General features: G+C 48.2%; 1 long non-coding RNA gene across 1 annotated transcript in view; it reads right to left on the bottom strand.

The window, feature by feature from the left end:
• LOC146813073 (uncharacterized) overlaps nucleotides 1–23,705 on the bottom strand; it is a 48,293-nt gene that overhangs the window by 16,172 nt on the left and 8,416 nt on the right. The window contains exon 3 of the long non-coding RNA XR_014966952.1: nucleotides 19,104–20,024. This is a non-coding gene — a long non-coding RNA (uncharacterized LOC146813073). The remainder of the gene's footprint in view (nucleotides 1–19,103; nucleotides 20,025–23,705) is intronic.

The raw sequence follows: 23,705 nt of genomic DNA, 5'->3' as shown, positions 1-23,705 counted from the left end.
CCTTTACTTTATTTTATGAGTTTCTCTCTTCCCCTACTGCGTTGTTGAAATTGTTTTTTGGTCTTCCACACTTAGGAGGTGATACTAATGTCTTACACTCTTTATTTTTGCAAATCGTCTTCGAATCTCAGAAGCCTGAATCATTTCTTGAGCATTGCTACCATCAGACTCTTCAGAAGGAACATTTGCTTTATCTGTGGAGAGAGACGTTTGGGTCTGGCTTGAAGTACAGCTGCCTCCCGTTTATTGTTAGCAATTCTTTTAACCACACATAGAGTTGGCTTTTGCTCAACCTATAGAAGTACAGCTCTCTCACCTCATGCTATTGGCTGTTTGGTGTATCACTACACTCCCTATTCAGTGATTGCATTGCAGTTCATTAGGGACTATTTCACATCTCAAAAGTACACTGAATCATCACACATTCATTCTTTTTCTCATAGATATATTGGATACATAAATCAATCCATTTTATTTTGTTTTTCTCTATAGCAGGCTTTCTTTCTTGCCTGAGGATTGAAAATGCAAGCTAGACCTACTGGTTTTGCCAATACTTGTTTAATTAATGTCTAACCTTTATTTTTCCGAAGTTATCATTCCTCTGCTGTCTTCACAAATGTCCCTCATCCACATCTTGCCAGTTGGTCTTGTTGGAACATTTTAATAAACAGGAAATATAGTTTTTCTTTTTTTTTCTTTTTTAAATAGATCCGCAATTACAGGTGTATCACATGTACGCGAAAAAACAGTGGTCATTTCATTATTAATATAGTGTGAAAGTATCAGGATAACAGTAGCATAGATCAAGGAGTCAGTGGTTCATCAGTTGGGGGGGACATATGGGGGTTCACATATATTACCACGATAAACATTCCATTTGGTCCAGAGCCCTATCCATTTCCTTGGACAACCACGCGAAACATAAACAGTTTTTTCCCGTACCATGCACCAGTCCATGTCAATTATCCAGGCAGCAAGTGTTGGTGGTGTCGGTGCCCCCCAGCAGCGGGCGATATTCCGCTTGGCTATCATCTGGCCGAGCGTTGACCAGAGTTTACCTCTCGTATTGAGATCCGTGGGCTCCCAGACATTCAGCAGACACCTTATGGCTTCAAGTCGTATTTCAACCCTCCACACGTCACTCATACATTTATATACCTCCTTCCAGTATTTGTGGATTAACGGACAGTCCCAGATAATATGTAGAAAGGACCCCTCCAGGCCACAACCCGTCCTGCAAAGCCCCTTCTCTCTCCCGCCCATCAGGGCCAGTCTAGGACCAGAGAGATATACCCAAGGTAGGATTTTTAATTGGATCAGCCTAAGTTTCGCCGAGATGGCAACCTCCTTAGGTCAGGATAGTGCTTCCTGCCATTCCTCGTCATCTAATTCCAGACCGTCCCGCCCCCATTTTTCACGCAAGGCAGTGAGAGGATCTGGAGTGTTGCGTATTAACTTCTTGTATGTGCGTGAGATTGCCTTCTCTGGCAGGTGTCCGTCCAGTAGTCTGTCCTCGAGCGGTCAGGATTCCGGCAAGTGTGACCCAGCCGGTATATTAGCCTGAAGGGAGGGCCTGACTTGCATGTACCGAAAGTATTCCGACGCGGCTAGATCGTGCGTCTGTTGTAGAGAGGCAAATGGGATCACTCCGTTCTTCACCCAGAGGTCACCAATTCGTGAGAGACCTATTTGTCAAATCCTTTAGTGCGACCCGGGTACCCAAGGATTCAGAATCCCACAGTGGGGTTGCAAGTGTGAGTCGCTTTCCCCATCCTAGAGTGTGGTTTGCCGTGTGCCAAACCTGCACTGAGAGTCGTGTGGGGCTCATCAGGTGGAATTTATTGGGTCTGGAATACAAGGCCCTTGTGAAGCAACCATCCAGGAGCAGCCACTTGTCCATCCGGTAGCCGGGTTCATCCCCGCCACGGTTGATGCACTGGTTCATGGCTGAGAGATGTGCTGCAGGGTAGTATTTTTTAACGTCAGGTAGTGCTATGCCCCCGTCATAGCAGCTGAGTGTCCATTTTTGAAGTGATATGCGCGGTTTATCATCCCAGAGGAGGTCTCTCTGAGTGGATTGTACGTCTTTAAATTTTATTTGTGGGATTGGGTCCGGAAAATTCTGGAGGGCATAAAGGAAACGGGGCAATGTCATCATTTTGAAGAGGGCTGCACAACCTAACAGAGATAGTGGAAGTGCTTTCCAGGCCTCCGTGTCTCTTCGGAACCTCTGTAAGGGCGGGAGGAGGTTGCGTTCATACTGGATCTTGGCATTTGTGGAGACGAAAATACCTAAGTATTTAAATCCGTCTTCTACCGTTTGGATTGGGCAGTCTTTCGGGATCGTGGGTGGGTCACCGTGCAATACATAGAGCAACGATTTGCTACAGTTAATGATATAACCAGAGTTTTTCCCGAAACTCGTAAAAATATCAAGGACCACTCTCAAGGATTTCCGGGGGGAGGCTAAATATAGAAGAATGTCGTCTGCATATAAAGATATCCGGTCTTCCCAGTCTGCTGCCCACCTAAGTCCCCTGATGGACGGGTCTCTCCGAATCCAGGCTGCTAACGGCTCAAGGGAAAGCGCGAAGAGAAGTGGCGAGAGAGGACACCCTTGTCGAGTCCCTCTTCCTAGTGCAAAGGCGGTTGAGATTTTGTTGTTTACCACCACTTGCGCCAATGGTTCAGTGTAGAGGAGCCGCACCCAGCCGATGAAATTGGTCCCGAATCCCAACTTAATATAGTTTTTCTTAAATGTGTTTTAGTTAGCATCACTAGGCCTCATTCAGAGACAAGGGTGAAGAAAGCCCGCATTGACATTCGTTCTGCAGTGACAGGGAAAATGTGTCTTTTAAAATTACACAATTGAATTTCTACTTGCATGTGTCTCTTCTGTGTTTTTCCTTTGCAGAAAATATGCGAAATATAAATAATTTTGTGGTGATGTTTATTCGCTGGGATCAAATGTAACAATTTATGTCCCTCCAGAAAGAACTGTGTGCTGAATGTTCCTGTAGTTGCAACATATTCAAGGCCTTAGCTGGGTCTGTTCTAAGCAGTTATACTATGTATTGATTTAACTTAAATGTCACATAAAGTTATCCATGTTCTTATTATAACTATGCATGGAAGCAGATGTTCCTAAATGTTTCTTATTTGATGTATCCCATTTTCTTGTTTTAATATTGGTGTGTGTGAAAGTTGCTTTATTAGTGCAGCCCTACTATATCATACCATGTCAAGTGCCATTTTCACTGTCTGTAACCTATAATTTGTGCCCGTTTTGGGAGATGTGCCGGGCTTTTCTTGCCTTGCAGACTCCATGTCAGTCAGTCTATTTGATTTATACTTAGTCTGTTTCTTGCCTTACGAACTGAGCAGTCTCTATGTAGTTCTGCTACTGATTTATACTTAGACTTTCCTAGACTTTTTAACTAAGCAGATTTATGCTAATTCTCTTGCTGAACTGGATTTTGGTTCTGACTATTTACTTGCTTTGGTGGTCGACCTAATGTTATTAGGTTTCACAATTGACATTATGTGATGCATTATTTATGCTGATTTGAACCTGACTAACTAACCCACTTTTTCCATTTTGTAATGATTGTTAAATTTGAGCAAATCATTGTGGTTTTGACTTTGACTGTTGTGCTAAGAATGTTTTCTTTAATGACAAAGGCCCACCGGTCTATTGAGACTCACATGGCCCCAGACCTGCGCCTCAACCCGTGTAATGTATTAGTTAAATATGTTGACAGTCCTCAAAACCAAGTATTGCATTGATGGATTTTTTTGTAGGCAGTGGTTTTCCTCACTACTCCAGTTTGTCTTTCTAGCCCATATTTTCTGATGCTGAATTTCCTCCATATTAAAAAGGATGAAGGCTCAGTGAGGCATTGGCTTCTGTTACATAAACAACACTGCATGCATGCATTCATATATTGGTGTAGTGCACTGCACATGCATTAAAACATTCCACATCCAAACTACTTGTACCACATGGAGGAAGACTGGGACAAAATCAAGCTCATGCAGCATACACGTGTCCTTGGGAGCCATCAATCACGGTCAGACGTGTACCAAATTTATTTCATCCTACTCCGTGTTGCGTAGTGTAAGGTGCACCGCTGCAGGGGCCTGGACTGACCTATGCACTACTGCACACAGCAGATGGCCTTTCATGTTTGGGGTTTTGCTTAAACTTTTCAAAACAATAACTGCAATGTGTGGGGAGTGAGTGGCTTTGGCAGACACATTAGCATAGTCACTCTGCCGGGGCTTCCATGCGTAGAGTCATGGGAACCACTTGGGCGGTGGTGAGTGGTCCGCTGTGTGGTTTAATCAAGGAGTGGAGGATTTGCATGAAAAGCATACCAACAGCCGTTCACTAAGATCGCTTTGCGTGTGAGCCGTGCCTGGTGACAGCAGGTCACTGAGATCGCTTTGCGTGTGAGCCGTGCCTGGTGACAGCAGGTCACTGAGATCGCTTTGCGTGTGAGCCGTGCCTGGTGACAGCAGGTCACTGAGATCGCTTTGCGTGTGAGCCGTGCCTGGTGACAGCAGGTCACTGAGATCGCTTTGCGTGTGAGCCGTGCCTGGTGACAGCAGGTCACTGAGATCGCTTTGCGTGTGAGCCGTGCCTGGTGACAGCAGGTCACTGAGATCACTTTGCTTGTGAGCTGTGCATGGTGACAGCAGGTCACTGAGATCGCTTTGCGTGTGAGCTGTGCCTGGTGACAGCAGGTCACTGAGATCACTTTGCGTGTGAGCTGTGCCTGGTGACAGCAGTTCACTGAGATCGCTTTGCGTGTGAGCCGTGCCTGGTGACAGCAGGTCACTGAGATCGCTTTGCGTGTGAGCTGTGCCTGGTGACGATCGCTTTGCGTGTGAGCCGTGCCTGGTGACAGCAGGTCACTGAGATCACTTTGCGTGTGAGCTGTGCCTGGTGACAGCAGTTCACTGAGATCGCTTTGCGTGTGAGCCGTGCCTGGTGACAGCAGGTCACTGAGATCGCTTTGCTTGTGAGCTGTGCCTGGTGACAGCAGGTCACTGAGATCGCTTTGCTTGTGAGCTGTGCCTGGTGACAGCAGGTCACTGAGATCGCGCAGCGTGTGAGCTGTGCCTGGTGACAGCAGGTCACTGAGATCGCTTTGCTTGTGAGCTGTGCCTGGTGACAGCAGGTCACTGAGATCGCGCAGCGTGTGAGCTGTGCCTGGTGACAGCAGGTCACTGAGATCGTTTTGCGCTGTGCCTGGTGACAGCAGGTCACTGAGATCGCTTTGAGTGTGAGCTGTGCCTGGTGACAGCAGGTCACTGAGATCGCTTTGCTTGTGAGCTGTGCCTGGTGACAGCAGGTCACTGAGATCACTTTGCGTGTGAGCTGTGCCTGGTGATAGCAGGTCACTGAGATCGCTTTGCTTGTGAGCTGTGCATGGTGACAGCAGGTCACTGAGATCGCTTTGCTTGTGAGCTGTGCCTGGTGACAGCAGGTCACTGAGATCGCGCAGCGTGTGAGCTGTGCCTGGTGACAGCAGGTCACTGAGATCGTTTTGCGCTGTGCCTGGTGACAGCAGGTCACTGAGATCGCTTTGCTTGTGAGCTGTGCCTGGTGACAGCAGGTCACTGAGATCGCGCAGCGTGTGAGCTGTGCCTGGTGACAGCAGGTCACCGAGATCGTTTTGCGCTGTGCCTGGTGACAGCAGGTCACTGAGATCGCTTTGCGTGTGAGCCGTGCCTGGTGACAGCAGGTCACTGAGATCGCTTTGCGTGTGAGCTGTGCCTGGTGATAGCAGGTCACTGAGATCGCTTTGCGTGTGAGCTGTGCCTGGTGACAGCAGGTTACTGAGTTCACTTTGCGTATGAGCTGAGCCTGGTGACTGCCGTTCACTGAGATCACTTTGCGTGTGAGCTGTGCCTGGTGACAGCAGGTCACTGAGATCGCTTTGCTTGTGAGCTGTGCCTGGTGACAGCAGGTCACTGAGATCGCTTTGTGTGTGAGCTGTGCCTGGTGACAGCAGGTCACAGAGATCGCTTTGTGTGTGAGCTGTGCCTGGTGACAGCAGGTCACTGAGATCGCTTTGCGTGTGAGCTGAGCCTGGTGACAGCAGGTCACTGAGATCACTTTGCGTGTGAGCTGTGCCTGGTGACAGCAGGTCACTGAGATCGCTTTGCTTGTGAGCTGTGCCTGGTGACAGCAGGTCACTGAGATCGCTTTGAGTGTGAGCTGTGCCTGGTGACAGCAGGTCACTGAGATCGCTTTGCTTGTGAGCTGTGCCTGGTGACAGCAGGTTACTGAGTTCACTTTGCGTATGAGCTGAGCCTGGTGACTGCCGTTCACTGAGATCACTTTGCGTGTGAGCTGTGCCTGGTGACAGCAGGTCACTGAGATCGCTTTGCTTGTGAGCTGTGCCTGGTGACAGCAGGTCACTGAGATCGCTTTGTGTGAGCTGTGCCTGGTGACAGCAGGTCACTGAGATCGCTTTGCTTGTGAGCTGTGCCTGGTGACAGCAGGTTACTGAGTTCACTTTGCGTATGAGCTGAGCCTGGTGACTGCCGTTCACTGAGATCACTTTGCGTGTGAGCTGTGCCTGGTGACAGCAGGTCACTGAGATCGCTTTGCTTGTGAGCTGTGCCTGGTGACAGCAGGTCACTGAGATCGCGCAGCGTGTGAGCTGTGCCTGGTGACAGCAGGTTACTGAGTTCACTTTGCGTATGAGCTGAGCCTGGTGACTGCCGTTCACTGAGATCACTTTGCGTGTGAGCTGTGCCTGGTGACAGCAGGTCACTGAGATCGCTTTGCTTGTGAGCTGTGCCTGGTGACAGCAGGTCACTGAGATCGCGCAGCGTGTGAGCTGTGCCTGGTGACAGCAGGTCACTGAGATCGTTTTGCGCTGTGCCTGGTGACAGCAGGTCACTGAGATCACTTTGCGTGTGAGCCGTGCCTGGTGATAGCAGGTCACTGAGATCACTTTGCGTGTGAGCTGTGCCTGGTGATAGCAGGTCACTGAGATCGCTTTGCTTGTGAGCTGTGCCTGGTGATAGCAGGTCACTGAGATCGCTTTGCGTGTGAGCTGTGCCTGGTGACAGCAGGTCACTGAGATCGCTTTGCGTGTGAACTGGGTGCAATCAGAGTGGCAGATTCATTTGGGCGGGTGGGCCCATTGGGCGGGTGGGCTGGGCCAATCAGTCTGGGGGAGGGGCGTCTGCATTCATGGTTACCCACAAGAGCACAATCAGCCATTCTGAGCATGAAGGAGCTTTGCTTTCTTGCTTCTGAGTTGAACCTGGAAAGAGAGTATGTGAAGCAATGTAAGGCGGGCAGGAGGTGCTATGCAGCAAGACATAGGAGTTCTGCCAAGCTCTGAACAGTGCCCAGCATACGGCAACGGGCCCCTTTACCAACCCTTTCTTTTGCTTATCTCTGAAGGTCGAGCCAGAACGAGGATATTTGGCCCTGCGCCCTAGTGACAAGGTCTCTAGGCTCTTCTTCCATCAGGTATTAGTTCCCCAGACACAGGGCTATGGTCAGACATTCTCCTCGAATCTCACCCAACGTCTCCGTAGCGACCACCCCCTCAAGGAGACAGATGCAGCTCCCAATGCCAGGGCCTCCAATACCCTGAGGATAAACCTAGGCCTGAGGCAAGGAGGCGATCAAGAGAATGTCCCCTTCTTCAAAGGGCTGACGAAGACCGTTCCCGCCAACACCCCAAGAACATCCTTGGCTCCTCATCCCATAAGACCTCACAAAGCCAAGAAATTCCAGGTGGGCCTCAGGACCTGTCCACCCTTCAGCATTGGGATCCAGAACCTCAAGGAAAAGATCTTACAACACCTTGGAGGGAAGGCGTCCCTGATGTGTGTGCCGTAAAGAGCAGAGCGAAGGGAGATCGAAGGGAGATCCTTAGCTCAGGCAGTGTGTACTGGTGCTCATAGAAAGAATGGTATACCCATTACATGTGCAGTGTCATGTACCAGTGCCCACAATAACGGGGGGCATAACTACCACCAAGAGGAAGCAGCCTGAGTGCACTTAAGGGAGCTTGTGCGGGCACCACCAGCAAGATGGGTTTTCAACCGAGCCATCCAAGTACATGCCCCATGGGCAAGCAATTTGGGCCCACCCTGTATGCAGAACCAAGGATTCCCACTGTCAGCTTTCCCTATTCCTCTTTGGAGTGGAGGAAGGCCTGGCTGCTGTGCAGGACTGGAAGCCAAAGATCTCCCTCCTTACACCGCGTACTGTGTCACAGAGCCAGTGGTGCCAGTGGCGTTCAGACACAGAACTGTGAGCTTCATTCCTCCATTTCAAATCATCATCTTCTTGTCCTCTCCCCAAGCCATCGTTACCCTTCTGTATCACTCCCCCTGTATCTAACTCTCTCTCTCTCTCGCACACACAACACTCACGTGCACCTACACACACACAAACACATTCTCTTTCTCTCTCTTCAGGAGACACAGGGCTCCTGAGACAGCATGCATCCCCAACGCCTCAAAGGCACCCCCCGGAGGGAACCAAACAAACACAGGCAGTTGCTTCAGGAAGAGGTTTCTTCCTTCACCGAGTATCCCAAGGTAGTTCACCAACATTCACACTGCCCACCCCATCTATTGCCCCCTCCCTTGTTGTAAATTGAAACCACGATGTGATTAAGCATTTACTAAAGACATGAATTCTCCTTCCTTAGAACATGTCTCTTTCGTTATGTTAACTAAAGTCTGGACTCCATTTTGTATTGTCATGTCTCCACGTGCTCAACACGAGAAGAGTCCTATCTTCGTGTTAGTTGCTCTTGTAATCTGCCTAGTAACAGTCTATAAATAGTTCCTTTGTCCGCCTGGCGCATGCCCAGGCTTGACCACATCTGTTATCAGTTAGTCCTTGCTTGACCATGTTTTCGCGGGCTAAGGAGTATGTCAGCTCCGCCCACATATTGATCTTGTATCGAAAATGTCCATAAAAGGTAACATTCCTTGCCTCATGTTGTATCCACCCACTTATGAACCCCTCTGTTGTGTATAAAAGGGGACCGTGTACGCAAGTTCTTTGTGCTACTCTATGCAATACTGAAGGGTGTTGTATGGATTGTAGGACCACCCTTAAGGGTTAATAAACTTTGTCTTTGTACTTTGCAGTTTCCGTGCCAACTTCCTTATAGATTCCATTGCAGGAGAGCGAACCCTTGTGTCCTGCGGGCCTAGCTGGGGCCTGTATTCATCAATTGGCGCCCGTCACGTGGGGCTCATCGGCGACTCGGATGCTCGAAGGATTGGTCGCGACGAAGGTGAGGAATTTGGCCGGGGATGTGATCACTGCCAGAGGCACTTTAGTCCTGGCATCCCGAGGTTTTTCTTCCTTCCCTTCTGACCTGACCATCTGGGTGGCGCCGGTCCTCGACTGAGACCTCTTCTGTCGGTTCTGCCGTGACAGCCGTTTGGGCGAATTTTGGAGCTTGGCAGTTGGAATCTGGACTCTTGATTGGTAAGAACCGTTGTACGGTACTTGCTCCGAGTTTTTTGAAGCCTGGTTTGGCTATTTGAGTTTGATTTGTGATGACCGGTCATATCTTGCATTGATTATTGTGAGAATATATGCGTTGCAACACATATAGGCAGGTAATGTGGAGATATTTCTCCGGAACTGTGTAACTTTGAACGGCACAACGTTTAAGTGCCATTTTTGATAATACTGCATATTTTGCATTATTTTTGAGCATGCCTGCTTTTAGCGCACTCCGTAAGTGGTGCTGCTGCTTTGGAAACCGGTTAAACCTCGAGGAATCTGCTCCAGCCCCCCCTGAGGGGACTCCTAATAGGGATATGTATGTGAAGCATGGTCTTTCCTCCATAATGTACAGCACAGTATGGAGGAAATATACTAGAAAGGATCCTGAGTTACGGTGGCCGTTGTATGGTTCGTTTGATATGCGTAAGATTGAGTATGTGGAACAGTGTATGTGTAAGCGGCGTGCTCGTCAAGACATGTTTGAATGTGTGCGATTATGGGTGAAGGAAGTGCGTGAGCGAGAGAAACGTGAGAAAGCGCTGTTTGATAAAGAGCAATGGAAGAATGATCATGTGAGAGCGCAGGAAGCAAAGCGTCGGGAGGAAAGAGAACAGACGGAGAGGCAAGAGAAAGAGCGTAGGTTGCAAGTCTCGGGTCAATATGCTGTTCGTCAGTCACTTTATCCTGTCCTTAATAATCATGACGATGATTTTTATTTATTAGATCGTTCTCCGCCTCCTTATGTCGGCGCGTCTGCCCCGAGGCCACAAGATTCTGGATCGGGTTCGGGTAAGGTAGACACGCGGTCCATGTTATCGACTGAGCGAATGGGTGAGCTTCGGCAAGTTTCCTATCGTGCACTTAAGGGCAAGTTATCCCTTGCTGAGTTGTTGAATTCCTGGGAGTTGTGGCAGGATAGAGAGAAGTTGTATTTTTTGGGCCACTTTTCTGAGGAAGTGATTGCTGCTTTCCGGAAATATTCCAGTGTCTTTGAGCCTGACGATGTGGCATTAGATGCTAAAGCATTGCGTAATGGTGTTTTCTCTCCCTCTAAGGCGCCTGATGCGGTTCGGCGGCTGTTTGCGTTGCGGGACGCGGTGAGGGACCTTAAAGAGAAAGCACGCCAACAAACTGAGGAGGAGAAGCAGTCGGATTCGCATACCGGAGATGGCCATTCATCCACCTCTCAGTCAGATAAGAGCGACCTAGTGCATGCTAAACCAATGCGAGAGGCGGCGCCTTTGTATGTTCCCCCTAAAGGAGCGGGGACTAGCTCGGATATTACCTCCGCCGATGCTAAGGGATATTTTGTGTATAATTGGGTTTATACTCCCTGGCACAGGGCTGACGTCATGGCATTAAAGAATGCGTTGCCTGATCCCCGCAAGAATCCAGCGGCCTTTTACGAAGAAGTCGAGGGGGCCTTGAATTCTTGTACTATGACTTTAGCAGATATAGATTTGTTCTTTGGGCTTATTTTACCACCAGATATGTGGCGATCTGTGCGGAAGGTGGACGATGTTGCCGCTTTTAAGGCTCGGTGGTCTGAGCTTGAGGATGAGGATAGGGAGAGGAAGCCCGCGCACAAACCACCTCAGCTTATCTTAGATCTCCCTGCTGCTATTTTGACTAAGTTTAAGACAATCATTCCCCCTAAAAAGATTGACTGGAATATGCTAGCCTCGTGTAAGCAGAAAGTTGATGAATCAGTTGCAGATTTCTTTACGCGCTTTGAGGAGACGTTTCATGATTTTAGTGGTCAGTCACTTACGGATGATACGGGTCGACACCTTTTTGCTGATAAATATGTGGCGAATTTACTACCGGCGATCGCAGCCCGCCTAAAAGCGAGTGAAAGTTCTTGGTCCACTGCGACCCCGACAGCCCTCCTGACTATAGCTCAGTACTATGAGCGCCAGGAGCAAGAAGCGAAGGGGCAGGAGGAGAAGAAATCGAAGGATTTAAAAACGAAGGTGATGTTAGCGCAAGTATATGGTCCGCCCCGCCGGGGTGTCAATAGAGGTAGGGGAGGATTTTATGGTCCTCCCTCGGGCCGATCTGATTTGAATAGGAATCAATGGCCGTATTGTAAGCAATCGGGACACTGGGCCAGAGATTGCCCGGCGTTGCATGCTTCGTGTCAGGGACACAATCAGGGTGGCCCGAGAGGTAGAGGGGGTTTCTCGAATTTTAGAGGGAATTCTAACGATCACGCTCGTTTTGACCCTGCCGGGCAGCAACGAGATAGGCCTAATGTTTTCGATCGACAAAACCAGTATCAAGTGTCGGGGATTGACCGTTCTGGGTACCATGATTCTCAGCATGCATAGGAATGCGTTGGATGGGGGTTAGAATCAGTTGAGGTGCCGGTTGATCAGAAGGGTCCTTACGTATCAGCTGAGGTTTTGGGTTCTACTGATCAGTTCCTAGTGGATACAGGAGCGACTCGTAGTGCGCTGTCTAAACAATTGGTTCCGAGGGCTCCCCCATCTGGCTTAATGGTTACATCGGTAGGGTTTGACGGTACACTCTCCCGAAGCCCTCTTTCGCGGCCCCTCACATTTCAGGTTGATTCTTTTTCTGCACCCTGTCCGTTTTTGCTTGCCCCGAACACGCCGGACAACATTATGGGCCTTGATATGTTAAAGCACTTCAGAGCTACGATTCGCTGCTCCCCTGCTGGAGTGCGGTTGATATTAAATGACAATTACCCTCGGTCTGAACGGATGTGTGTGGTTGCAGAGGACGCTGTGTTAGCTACCCTCCCTCGTGCTTTGTGGGCCACTTCGGATACTGATGTGGGACAGATGGTGATTCCGCCTGTTCACATTAGTGTCCAGGAGGGGGCGGTGTTACCACGCCTCCCACAGTATCGTATTTCCCAGGAGGGGGAGGAGGCTCTTATACAGATTGTGCAGGATTTGATTAAGGTGGGAGTAGTGGAGGAAGTTCCCTACAACGTCTGTAATAGCCCGATTCTACCCATTTTGAAAAAGGATACGGATGCTAAAGTCTATCGGTTTATAATTGACTTGAGAGAAGTGAACAAGATCGTGATACCCCAGTACCCAGTGGTTTCTGATATCACGACGTTGCTTACTTTGGTCCCGCCTACGGCGACCACGTTTTCAGTTATTGATTTGAAAAATGCCTTCTTTTCAATTCCTATTCATCCCGATAGTCGATACCTTTTTGGTTTTACTCTAAATAATAGGTCTTACCGGTTTTGTAGAATCCCTCAGGGCTACACGGAAAGCCCTAGCATTTACAGTCAAGCTCTGAAAAGACAATTGGACTCCTTTGTTCTGCCCGAGGGTGTCGCCCTCATTCAATATGTCGATGACATCTTGCTGGCGGCTGACACTCCGGAGTTGTGTGAAACGAGTACGTTGTCTTTGCTTTCCTTTTTGGCATCCCACAATCACAAAGTATCTCGGAAAAAGTTACAGTTCTGTAGACCAAAGGTGACTTATCTGGGTCACCTTTTGTCTAAGGAGGGGCGTGCACTCACACCAGATCGTGTCCAAGTAATTCTGGACACGCCGACGCCGTCCACGCAGAAGGACGTGCGTGCATTTTTGGGTCTTGTTTCGTTTTGTAGGCAATGGATACTAGGGTTTTCACACATAGCTAAGCCATTGTTAGCCCTTTTGACAAAAGACACACCTATTCCGCTTCCTTGGACGAATGAGTGTGACACTGCCTTCCAGACATTGCGACAGGCCCTCTGTTCAGCACCAGTGTTAGGGACTCCTGATTATACCAAACCTTTTTCGCTGTATGTGCATGAGAAAGATGGATGTGCATTATCAGTTTTAGTGCAGATGCACGGCGACAAGCAGCGCCCTTGTGCATATTTTTCGGCTGTACTTGATCCTGTTGCCCGAGCATTGCCTGGTTGTTTTCGCTCGGTTGCGGCGACAGCTGTGTCAATACGCCAAAGCGAGGGAATTGTGTTATCTCACAAACTGTTGGTATTAGTCCCCCATGCTGTTGATGCCCTGCTTAATCAGACAAAGACGCAGCATTTGACCAGTGCCCGTTTAACGGGATATGAGCTGACGCTTTTGGCTCCTCATATTACGTTAAAGAGGTGCGTAACGTTAAATCCGGCCACATTGTTGCCATACCCCGAGACTCAGTCTGAAGCACGGAAAGCACATGATTGTATTCTTGTGACTGAAGAACAAACAAAGGGTCGTATTGATCTCCAGGATACGCCCTTTCCAGATGTAGATGGAGAACTGTGGGTGGACGGGTCATGCCTGAAGCTACCAGATGGTACGACTTCAGCAGCGTATGCAATTACCACATTGCAAACAATAGTGGAGACAGCACGCATACCACAGAAATCAGCTCAAGCAGCGGAACTGATAGCATTAACACGAGCATGTGAGCTCAGTACAGGATTGTGTGTGAATGTTTATACAGATAGCCGGTATGCCTTCGGAGTAGCGCACGATTTCGGCCTGCTCTGGAAGGAGAGAGGGTTTTTAACGTCACATGGAGTACAAATAATGCATGGGGAGTTAGTTCATAATCTTTTAACTGCATTGACATATCCGAAGAAAATTGCCATCGTTAAATGTAGCGCCCATAGGAAAGTAGTCGATAAAGTTGGAGAAGGGAATGCGTTCGCAGACCGGGTGGCACGGGAGACTGCGATGCAGCCCGGTGCTACTGCCATGTATGTAGTGAAGTCGCAAGTAGAAAGATGGCATGATGCGAAGGAAGAAGTGCGAGAAATACAGAGGACCGCTTCTGATTCAGAACGGGAGCAATGGTCCAGTGAGGGAGAATTGGATGATGAGGGTTGCTGGAGAAATAAGCAGATGGATAGATGGAAATTACCCACGGCTTTTGTACAACCTATGGTTCAGATGGCACATGGGCTAGCACATGTTGGAGCTTCCGCAATTGTAAAATTGCTTACCCAAGTCTGGGAGCATCCAGAGATTGCTAGCACGGCAAAGAGAGTGGTGCAGACCTGTATGATCTGCCTGAGGTACAACCCAGGAAAGGGTACTCGAACTCCAGCAGGAGGATTTGTAACACCTACTGCACCCTTTGAGGTTTTGCAGATGGATTACATCCAGCTTGAGCGCTGTAACAATTTGAAGTATGTTCTAGTAGTGGTTTGTGCCTTTAGCAAATGGGTTGAGGCATACCCTACGAAAGACAATACTGCAATGACTACCGCCAAGATGCTGTTGAAGGAGTTCTTCCCTCGATATGGCGTTTGTAGACTTTTGTGGAGTGATAACGGACCCCACTTTATAGCGGATGTTATAAAGTATGTTTTGAAGGGTCTGGGCATCACCCAGAAGTTCCACGCAGTGTTTCACCCTCAATCTGCGGGACTAGTCAAGAAGTATAATGGTACACTGAAGCTCAAGATCGCTAAAATCCAAGCTTCGACGTCTTTGACTTGGCCAGATGCTTTACCGCTGGCGTTATTGTCAATTAGATCGGTACCGCACTCTCGAACCGGTCTTACACCGTACGAGATTGTCTTTGGACGCCCAATGAATATTTGGGGTCCACCAAAACCTAAGACTGTGTATGATGTACCTTGTGTAATGATGAATGATTATCTGGCGCAGTTAACGGATAACTTGGTTTCTATTCATCAACAGGTCCGGGAGGCGCTCCCTGATCGGTCCATCGGTGAAGGACATAGTCTCCGGCCTGGCGACTATGTCATGGTAAAAATCTTTGACAGGACTAACAGCTTGGAGCCGAGATGGGTTGGTCCTGAGCAGGTCCTACTTGCAACGAGGACGGCTGTGCGAGTTTCCAACAGAAAGAATTGGATCCATTCCCTGCACTGCCGCAAAGTACCGCCCGGATTGGTGGAGTCTGCTGTATTGACCGATCAACGAGAAATTCTGGCTGCAGAGAAAGGCCGTGCTGGGGAACTGAACGACACTGAGGAGCTCTTTCCGGACCACGCGACTCCTGGAGGAAAGCAATATCATCTCAGGCCAAGGAAGTGAATCCTTCAGTATCGGGACATGTTGTCAGAACGGCCCTTGGGTTAGTGAAACGGAGAGCCAATGAGGCAAGGGGGGGGGATCAGCCCTGCATTAGTGTAGCGACACCCGTCTTGGCCCGTTGGTGAAGAAATCGACCGCTGCCTAAGGGGAAGAGTTCTGACAAACCTTTTAGTTTCAGGAAGATATTGATTTTTTATTCTGACATGGAGAAAAAGAAAATCCTTTGTGCAACAGGTTTTATGCTCACAGTAGCTATTGTTGGGATAACCGCATGGCTTGTGGAGGATGTGACTCCTGCTCGAGAGTTACTTGTGTTGACCACTCCAGTGCCTGAGGAGCACTACTTCTATACCCTTCCGTATCAAGAATTGAAGCATCGTCAGTCTTATTTGAATAACACTTTCATCCAGATGTTGCATCATACCCACGTTGCCACGAATGCTACGAACTGTTGGATATGTGGTATGATGCCAGCTCATCAGAAGAAAGGAGGAACGCCATTCATACCTCTTCCTTTCTCTCATAATGGCTCTTGTAGAGCATGGTACACTTTGCTTTTTGCCACTCGGAAACCCACAGTGGGACGATTACTCTTCAGACTCAATAAAGAATGTCATCAGGATAAAGATGGATATCCGCAAGCGAATGGGACAATTTGGGAATGGGAAGAGTATCGACCAGACAATGAATCGATTCCTTATATTTTCACGAACACCAGAGACACTGTGGGAAAAGACAGATTTGTGATTCAAGTGGCACAAGCTCAAGCGGACCTGTGTGTCCAGAGTGTGGGTTATATTCCTGTTGGTGTTAGTGATTGCATTACCATATTAAACATCGACGGGTTGAATAACAGTACTTTCTTAGCATCCCATAATACATACTTTGTATGTGGAAATAAAGGTTATTACCGTTTGCCAGCCAGTTGGTCTGGAGTATGTTATGTAGCATTTCTATTGCCTCCTGTATTTTTGGCACCTGCATCCTATCATAAGGATTTGAAGTTGTTAAATAATGTGACTGTAAATAGGTATAAACGTACTCTATCAATTGATGATGTGGATCAGACTGACACCAGTCTGCAGCAGTATATTGATTTTAATTTAGGATTGTTTTTCTTCGTTGGAGCTGCCCTAAATAGTAGGAAAGTTCGAAGGTTAACAAGAGTGGTAGAGGCTGTGACAAATCAAACCGCTGCTGCTCTTGGGAATCTTACGGTAGAATTGCAGATTACTAGAATTGTTGCATTGCAGAATCGTATGGTGTTAGATGTTATGTTAGCTGACCGAGGTGGGGCTTGTAAAATTATCGGAAGTAGTTGCTGTGTGTTTATCCCTGACCACACACCGTCAGTCTATAATGCTATCAACAGGCTGCATAAAATTGCAGCTGAAATCCATACAGAAAACGGCACTTGGTCCTTTTCTGGATGGTTTTGGGCATTGATCACTGCTTGGGGTTGGAAGGTTTTAACTGGTCTCTGTATAATTGTAGCAGTTCTGTTTTCTTGTTGCATCTGTGTCCAATGTGGTCCCTTGCTCTGTTCCTTATGTGTATCATTCTGTATTCCCGATAAGAAAGCTATTGCCAATGTCACTTATCAGAAACCTTTAGCTAAAGAAGTAGAAGAAATGATGACAATTGACATATACGATGATTATCCTAACACACCGGATGTCTTCAGTAAATGCTGAAAGGGTCGTCTGTTGTAAATTGAAACCACGATGTGATTAAGCATTTACTAAAGACATGAATTCTCCTTCCTTAGAACATGTCTCTTTCGTTATGTTAACTAAAGTCTGGACTCCATTTTGTATTGTCATGTCTCCACGTGCTCAACACGAGAAGAGTCCTATCTTCGTGTTAGTTGCTCTTGTAATCTGCCTAGTAACAGTCTATAAATAGTTCCTTTGTCCGCCTGGCGCATGCCCAGGCTTGACCACATCTGTTATCAGTTAGTCCTTGCTTGACCATGTTTTCGCGGGCTCAAGGAGTTTGTCAGCTCCGCCCACATATTGATCTTGTATCGAAAATGTCCATAAAAGGTAACATTCCTTGCCTCATGTTGTATCCACCCACTTATGAACCCCTCTGTTGTGTATAAAAGGGGACCGTGTACGCAAGTTCTTTGTGCTACTCTATGCAATACTGAAGGGTGTTGTATGGATTGTAGGACCACCCTTAAGGGTTAATAAACTTTGTCTTTGTACTTTGCAGTTTCCGTGCCAACTTCCTTATAGATTCCATTGCAGGAGAGCGAACCCTTGTGTCCTGCGGGCCTAGCTGGGGCCTGTATTCATCACCCTGCCAAGGCCTCTTCCTTCCTCAAGACACACGCCCTTGGATAGCTCGCCAACCTTCGGAGAGCCAGCCCCAACATAGGAGAGCCCCAACTTTACATCGGAGCCAGCCCCAACATAGGAGAACCCCCACTTTACATTGGAGCAAGCCCCAACACAGGAGAACCCCCACTTTACATCGGAGCCAGCCCCAACATAGGAGAACCCCCACTTTACATCTTAGCCATCCCCAACATAGGAGAGCCTCAACTTTACATCGGAGCCAGCCCCAACATAGGAGAACCCCCACTTTACATCGGAGCCAGCCCCAACATAGGAGAGCCCCAACTTTACATCGGGGCCAGCCCCAACATAGGAGAACCCCCACTTTACATCGGAGCCAGCCCCAACATAGGAGAACCCCCACTTTACATCTTAGCCATCCCCAACATAGGAGAGCCCCAACTTTACATCGGAGCCAGCCCCAACATAGGAGAACCCCCACTTTACATTGGAGCCAGCCCCAACATAGGAGAGCCCCAAATTTACATCGGAGCCAGCCCCAACATAGGAGAATCCCCACTTTACATCGGAGCCATCCCCAACATAGGAGAGCCCCAACTTTACATCGGAGCCAGCCCCAACATAGGAGAGCCCCAACTGTACATCGGAGCCAGCCCCAACATAGGGGAACCCCAACTTTACATCGGAGCCAGCCCCAACATAGGAGAACCCCCACATTACATCGGAGCCAGCCCCAACATAGAAGAGCCCCAACTTTACATCGGAGCCAGCCCTAACATAGGAGAACCCCCACTTTACATCGGAGCCAGCCCCAACATAGGAGAACCCCCACTTTACATCGGAGCCAGCCCCAACATAGGAGAACCCTCACTTTACATCGGAACCAGCCCCAACATAGGAGAACCCCCACTTTACATCGGAGTCAGCCCCAACATAGGAGAACCCCCACTTTACATCGGAGCCAGCCCCAACATAGGGGAACCCCAACTTTACATCGGAGCCAGCCCCAACATAGGAGAACCCCCACTGTACATCGGAGCCAGCCCCAACATAGGAGAGGCTCAACTTTACATCGGAGCCAGCCCCAACATAGGAGAACCCCCACTTTACATCGGAGCCAGCCCCAACATAGGAGAACCCCCACTTTACATCTTAGCCATCCCCAACATAGGAGAGCCCCAACTTTACATCTGAGCCAGCCCCAACATAGGAGAGCCTCAACTTTACATCGGAGCCAGCCCCAACATAGGAGAACCCCAACTTTACATCTCACTCTCAGATCACTCGCCTCACCTGATGGTACCGGGTGGTTCACGTCACCTGGGATCACGTAGTGCTCTCATGGCCTTTTATTTAACAGTCTGAAGTATTTTCTGAGCTGTGGGTTGTGGAAGGACATTGGAGCCCAAGAGTGGAATGTGTGATTTCTGGTGCCAGGGGGCATCTTGTAATCCCACTCCTCCATCGAAGCACCGATGCCAATACACCCGACTCAGGAGGGAGACCCGACTTCTGAAGCCAACAAGTGCTTTATTTTGGCAGACTCTTGCCTGAAATTGCTTCTCCTTCATTAGAAGTCAATATGTAAAATACATTTTCCTGAGTATTTGATTTTAAATATCCCACTTCCCTCTTCTAAAATGTTGGCATGTCTGATTCAAGCTCCACCCCTCTCCACTCCCAAAGCTTGAACATACGCGAAGGCGCTGTCGGACGGGACGTCCTCCACAGGTGGGCCCGCTCACCCTCGTTCGGAAGACAGTCCACCCCTGGGCAGCCTTCTGTTTATTCCCAGTTCCCCCATTTAGGGAGTCTCCAGGGTTGTCCAATAGGTCTATTAAGCCTTTTAAAGTCAAAGGCTACCAGACAGCGAAGCGTTCTGGTTGCAAAGACATATTGGGAACATGCTGAAAGGTTACTTAGGGATGCACCGCACTCATAGCTTACCATGGCTTTGTGCTTGCCACTCGCATGTGCTTGTTTTCTATCTGCTGGTTTTGTTTTAGCCGGTCCAGAATGTCTTAGTCCCTCCCATGAAGCATGGCCTCTTCACCGCCTCTCTGATTGGCCCCTTCTAGTATACGCCAGGAGCTGTTTTTCAGGAACTCTTTTTCTTCTTCGTGAAGCACTCTATGAGAGTGCATCTGTTTTCCAGATGTCTCCTTCGTATGCTTCTCTCTCTTCCCTGCCCTTTGCTCTGTGTTGCTCACTGGCCTGAAAAATAGGATTGTAATTAGTAACGAAAATGGTTGCATTTTATGCAGATTAGGTTCACCGTGAATTAGAAAAAACAGAAGCATCTGAGAGAGCACCAGGGGCGGCTCCTCCATTTGAGTGAAGGAGCGTCGCCCCACAAACCGCAGAGCTAAAAAATAAAATGGTAATAAAGTAGGCCTGGGCGAAAATTTCGTTCCGTTCGTGGAAATTGCGATAATTTGACATTTTCACGTTCCGCGGAGAGCGCGAAAATGTCAAAATTTCCGGTTTCCGCAGCTTGGCAATAATTTGTTTCTTGCTCGCGCTGTAAAATAATACATTCTCGCGCGCGCGCGATCGCCTTACCTGAATCCCTGCGTTCGCTGACAAGTTTACTTGATCCGGTCGCGTTCTCCATGAGATTTTGTATTGTTATTAGCCATTTGCGCTGTCTCGCGACAGTTTGCGCCCGCAGTGACGTCATGCGTCGCGGGATCACGTCTTTCTTCTCGCGATCATGCACCGCGAGACAACTCAAAACAAGATGGCCGCGCCCGCGAGCAACCACATCGGTAAGTTGGCGACCCGCAACCATGCAGAAAATCTCGCAAACATGCGGGAAAAAAACTTCCGCATCTTTGCGATATTTCCGCTTGTTTGCGATAATTTTAAACATTTTCGCGATAATTTGCGAAAGTGGATTTCGCAAATTCCGCCCACCCCTATAATAAAGTTTATTTATTGTCATTTCATTTTTCCACAAACCGTTCCGAACTGAGGGTCAGAACCGGGCAGGGCCATCACTGCAGAGTGGCAGCCGGGAGCAGTGTGCTAAAGTTTGAAATGCGCATGTCTCTTTGGCCGTCCTTCTTGCGACGGCCAGCCAGACATGAGCATTTAAAACTCTCTAACCCAGCTGTGACACCTGGGTTAGAGAAAGAGCAGGCCGTTTGAGCGCGCTGAGTGAGGCTGCTCCCTCCAGTCCTGGCCCTTCTCTCATGCTAGTTAACAGCATGGAAGCAGTGCCAGCATTGGTTGGGGGAGCTGGCTGGGTCCTGCGTTGGAGCCTGCCTCGAAGAGTGAAGAGCACATTATGCAGCAAGCCAAGAAGGTACCTCTCTGTGTTTTCTTGTGCCTCGCCACATCACCCTCTGTACATACCAGCCGTCAAAGGCTGGAGTGTAAGATATGATGTTATCAACCCCACACGGCAGATGTTTCCCTCTGTGGTGGGGTAAGATCTGATGTTATCAAGCCCACACGGCAGATGTTTTCCTCTGTGGTGGGGTAAGATCTGATCTTATCAACCCCACAAGGCAGATGTTTCCCTCTGTGGTGGGGTAAGATCTGATGTTATCAAGCCACACGGCAGATGTTTCCCTTTGTGGTGGGGTGAGATCTGATGTTATCAACCGCACAAGGCAGATGTTTTCCTTTGTGGTGGCTGCTTCAAAACTGTCTTTTCTGCACCAAGTAAGGACACAATTTCAAGTGCCACTCATCATACGGGATATTTTTTTACCATGATATACCATTTTTTATAGTCAGCAAAAATGTCCTTTAATGTAACCCTGGGCGGCCAACTACGCTACGCTCGCGTAGTTTACGTAGTTTGTGCTACTTCGAGCCACGCGAATTGCACGTAGCACAGTGTAAAAACGCGTAGCGCAGTTGGCATTTTTTGCTCGCTCGCGGTCCTTAACGTTAAGTTGGTGACCGCGAGCGAGCAAAAAGACATCCCGGTGAGACTTTTTCCTCGTTCGCGATCAGCAACATCAAGTTGACGATCGCAAGCGTGGAAAATAAACCTCCCGGCGAGATTCTCAACGCGGGGAGGTCAGGTTTCTCATTGCAAGTGGTCGCTTTTGCTCGCGACCGGTTGCGATGAGAAACTACCGGTCCGCGTTGAGAAAACTGCAGCTCGAATGAAAATCTACTCGAGCGGCAGAAAACAACAGCTCGCACTGTGCGAGATGCTGTTTTCAATGATTGCACAGTGTGGACAAGCATCCGGCACTGTGCAATCATCCCGAACAGCGCACTACGCAGTTCGCGGAGTGCTACCGTATCTCGCGTAGTGCAAAGTGCAATTCGCGTAGCTATGCGTAGCACTACTACGCAAACTACGACCAGGGTTACTTTAATGTCACTGCGATTGAGGTGCATAAACACATGAGTTAAAGTCCCAAAGGTCACTGGTGTTGGCTACCCGTTGTCATGTGGAATTGTCTAAGAACGGACTTAATCTTTCAAATTACATCCTACCAATTTCAAACTTCACCTTCATAATTTGTTCCTTTTCAAACTTTGAGCCTCCCTTTGGTAGTTTATGAACAGTACCGTCATATGTGAAACTTTTTGGGAAGTTTTCCAAAAGGCTCAATACACTGCATGATCTTTGCTACATCCACAATCAACAGCTGGTCAAGCTGTCACTCATTTCAGACACGTACCACAGGAACACTGCATCTGATGTCTGGTCACACAGTCCGCTCACTGCCTGTCTGGTCTCTAGCATGATTGTTGTTAACTCGTTGTTTATTGTTCACCTGTCACACTGTTGTCAAAGGCGTGTCTGAAAATGCTGTGACTTTGACACATTTATCCCAGGTTTCAATTTTTAAATCCATGTGTTTTAGTCATTTCCTTTAGCACTTGTAGCAGAAGAGAGATGATTTGTGTTCGATAGTACTGTGACGATATTTATTTTTAACAAAGTGACAATATTTATGGAAGAAAGAAAGTACAGTCTGTGTTTTATTAATAAAGAGTTGTTTAAATCTGACAGTATATAGCGGAGTTGCCGCTGTTTCTCCCACTCTAAGTAACAGGCAGTTTCATGGCGCTTTCAAGGGTGAAAGGTTGAGGCAACCTGTGAGAATTCGAACTTGAGAAGCTCAGATCGTGGCTTGTCAGCTCTTTTTCTTCTCCCAGCCACCCCAAAACTGCAGAAATGCTAGTCCTTGTTGCCTCACAGTTGTACGGCACATAATGGGTGACGGCCACCCGGTCTACCATTGAGTAGTCAATTACCATTGCCAGCACCAGAACTTTTGGAGGACTCTCAGTACCAGGCTGCTCTACTCCCAGGAGGGAGGAGACATCTGTCGCCGTCGCTCTAAACGCGCCGAACACCAGCACGGCGCGGGACGCCCGTCATCGCCCGAAAGAGGCAGGGCCAGGCCATTTCCCTAACATCTAGGCCCCCGCAATTAATCTGGATCGGCGTGCAAGGTACTGTGATTAAGCTTATTGAGTGTTCCACTATCTATAGGTGGCCAAATACTTTGAACTTTGACATATATTGGTGCGCCTAAACAAATTGCAATTTGCACCCCAAAGACTCTTGCTGCTAGTATATTTGGACCTTGAATCCCTTTGTATATGCACGGTTAACTCTTTTTAATAGTATCTCAAGAATTTTTTGTAATCATGACATTTTAACAAGGATTGGATGATAATTAATTGATAGATCACAATGGGGAAAAGGAAGCAGGTGGCGAGTCATATATCGAAAGTACCAAGTAAACATAGGAAGATTAATATGACTCTGTTAAATTATTTAACAGGGGCTGTCGGGGATATAGAAAGACAGATTATCTCCGTGGAGGAAACATTAAATATTGAAACGACAGACTCATTATTATCACAACAAAAAACAAAGGATAACTCTGCGCCAAGTGACGGAGGGGTGGTAGA

Source organism: Triturus cristatus, chromosome 7 (genome assembly GCF_964204655.1).
Source record: "Triturus cristatus chromosome 7, aTriCri1.1, whole genome shotgun sequence".
In the NCBI taxonomy this organism is placed as follows: Eukaryota; Metazoa; Chordata; class Amphibia; order Caudata; family Salamandridae; genus Triturus; species Triturus cristatus.
Note: the sequence above shows the minus strand (reverse complement) of the source record. Positions and strands in the feature narration are given on the sequence as shown.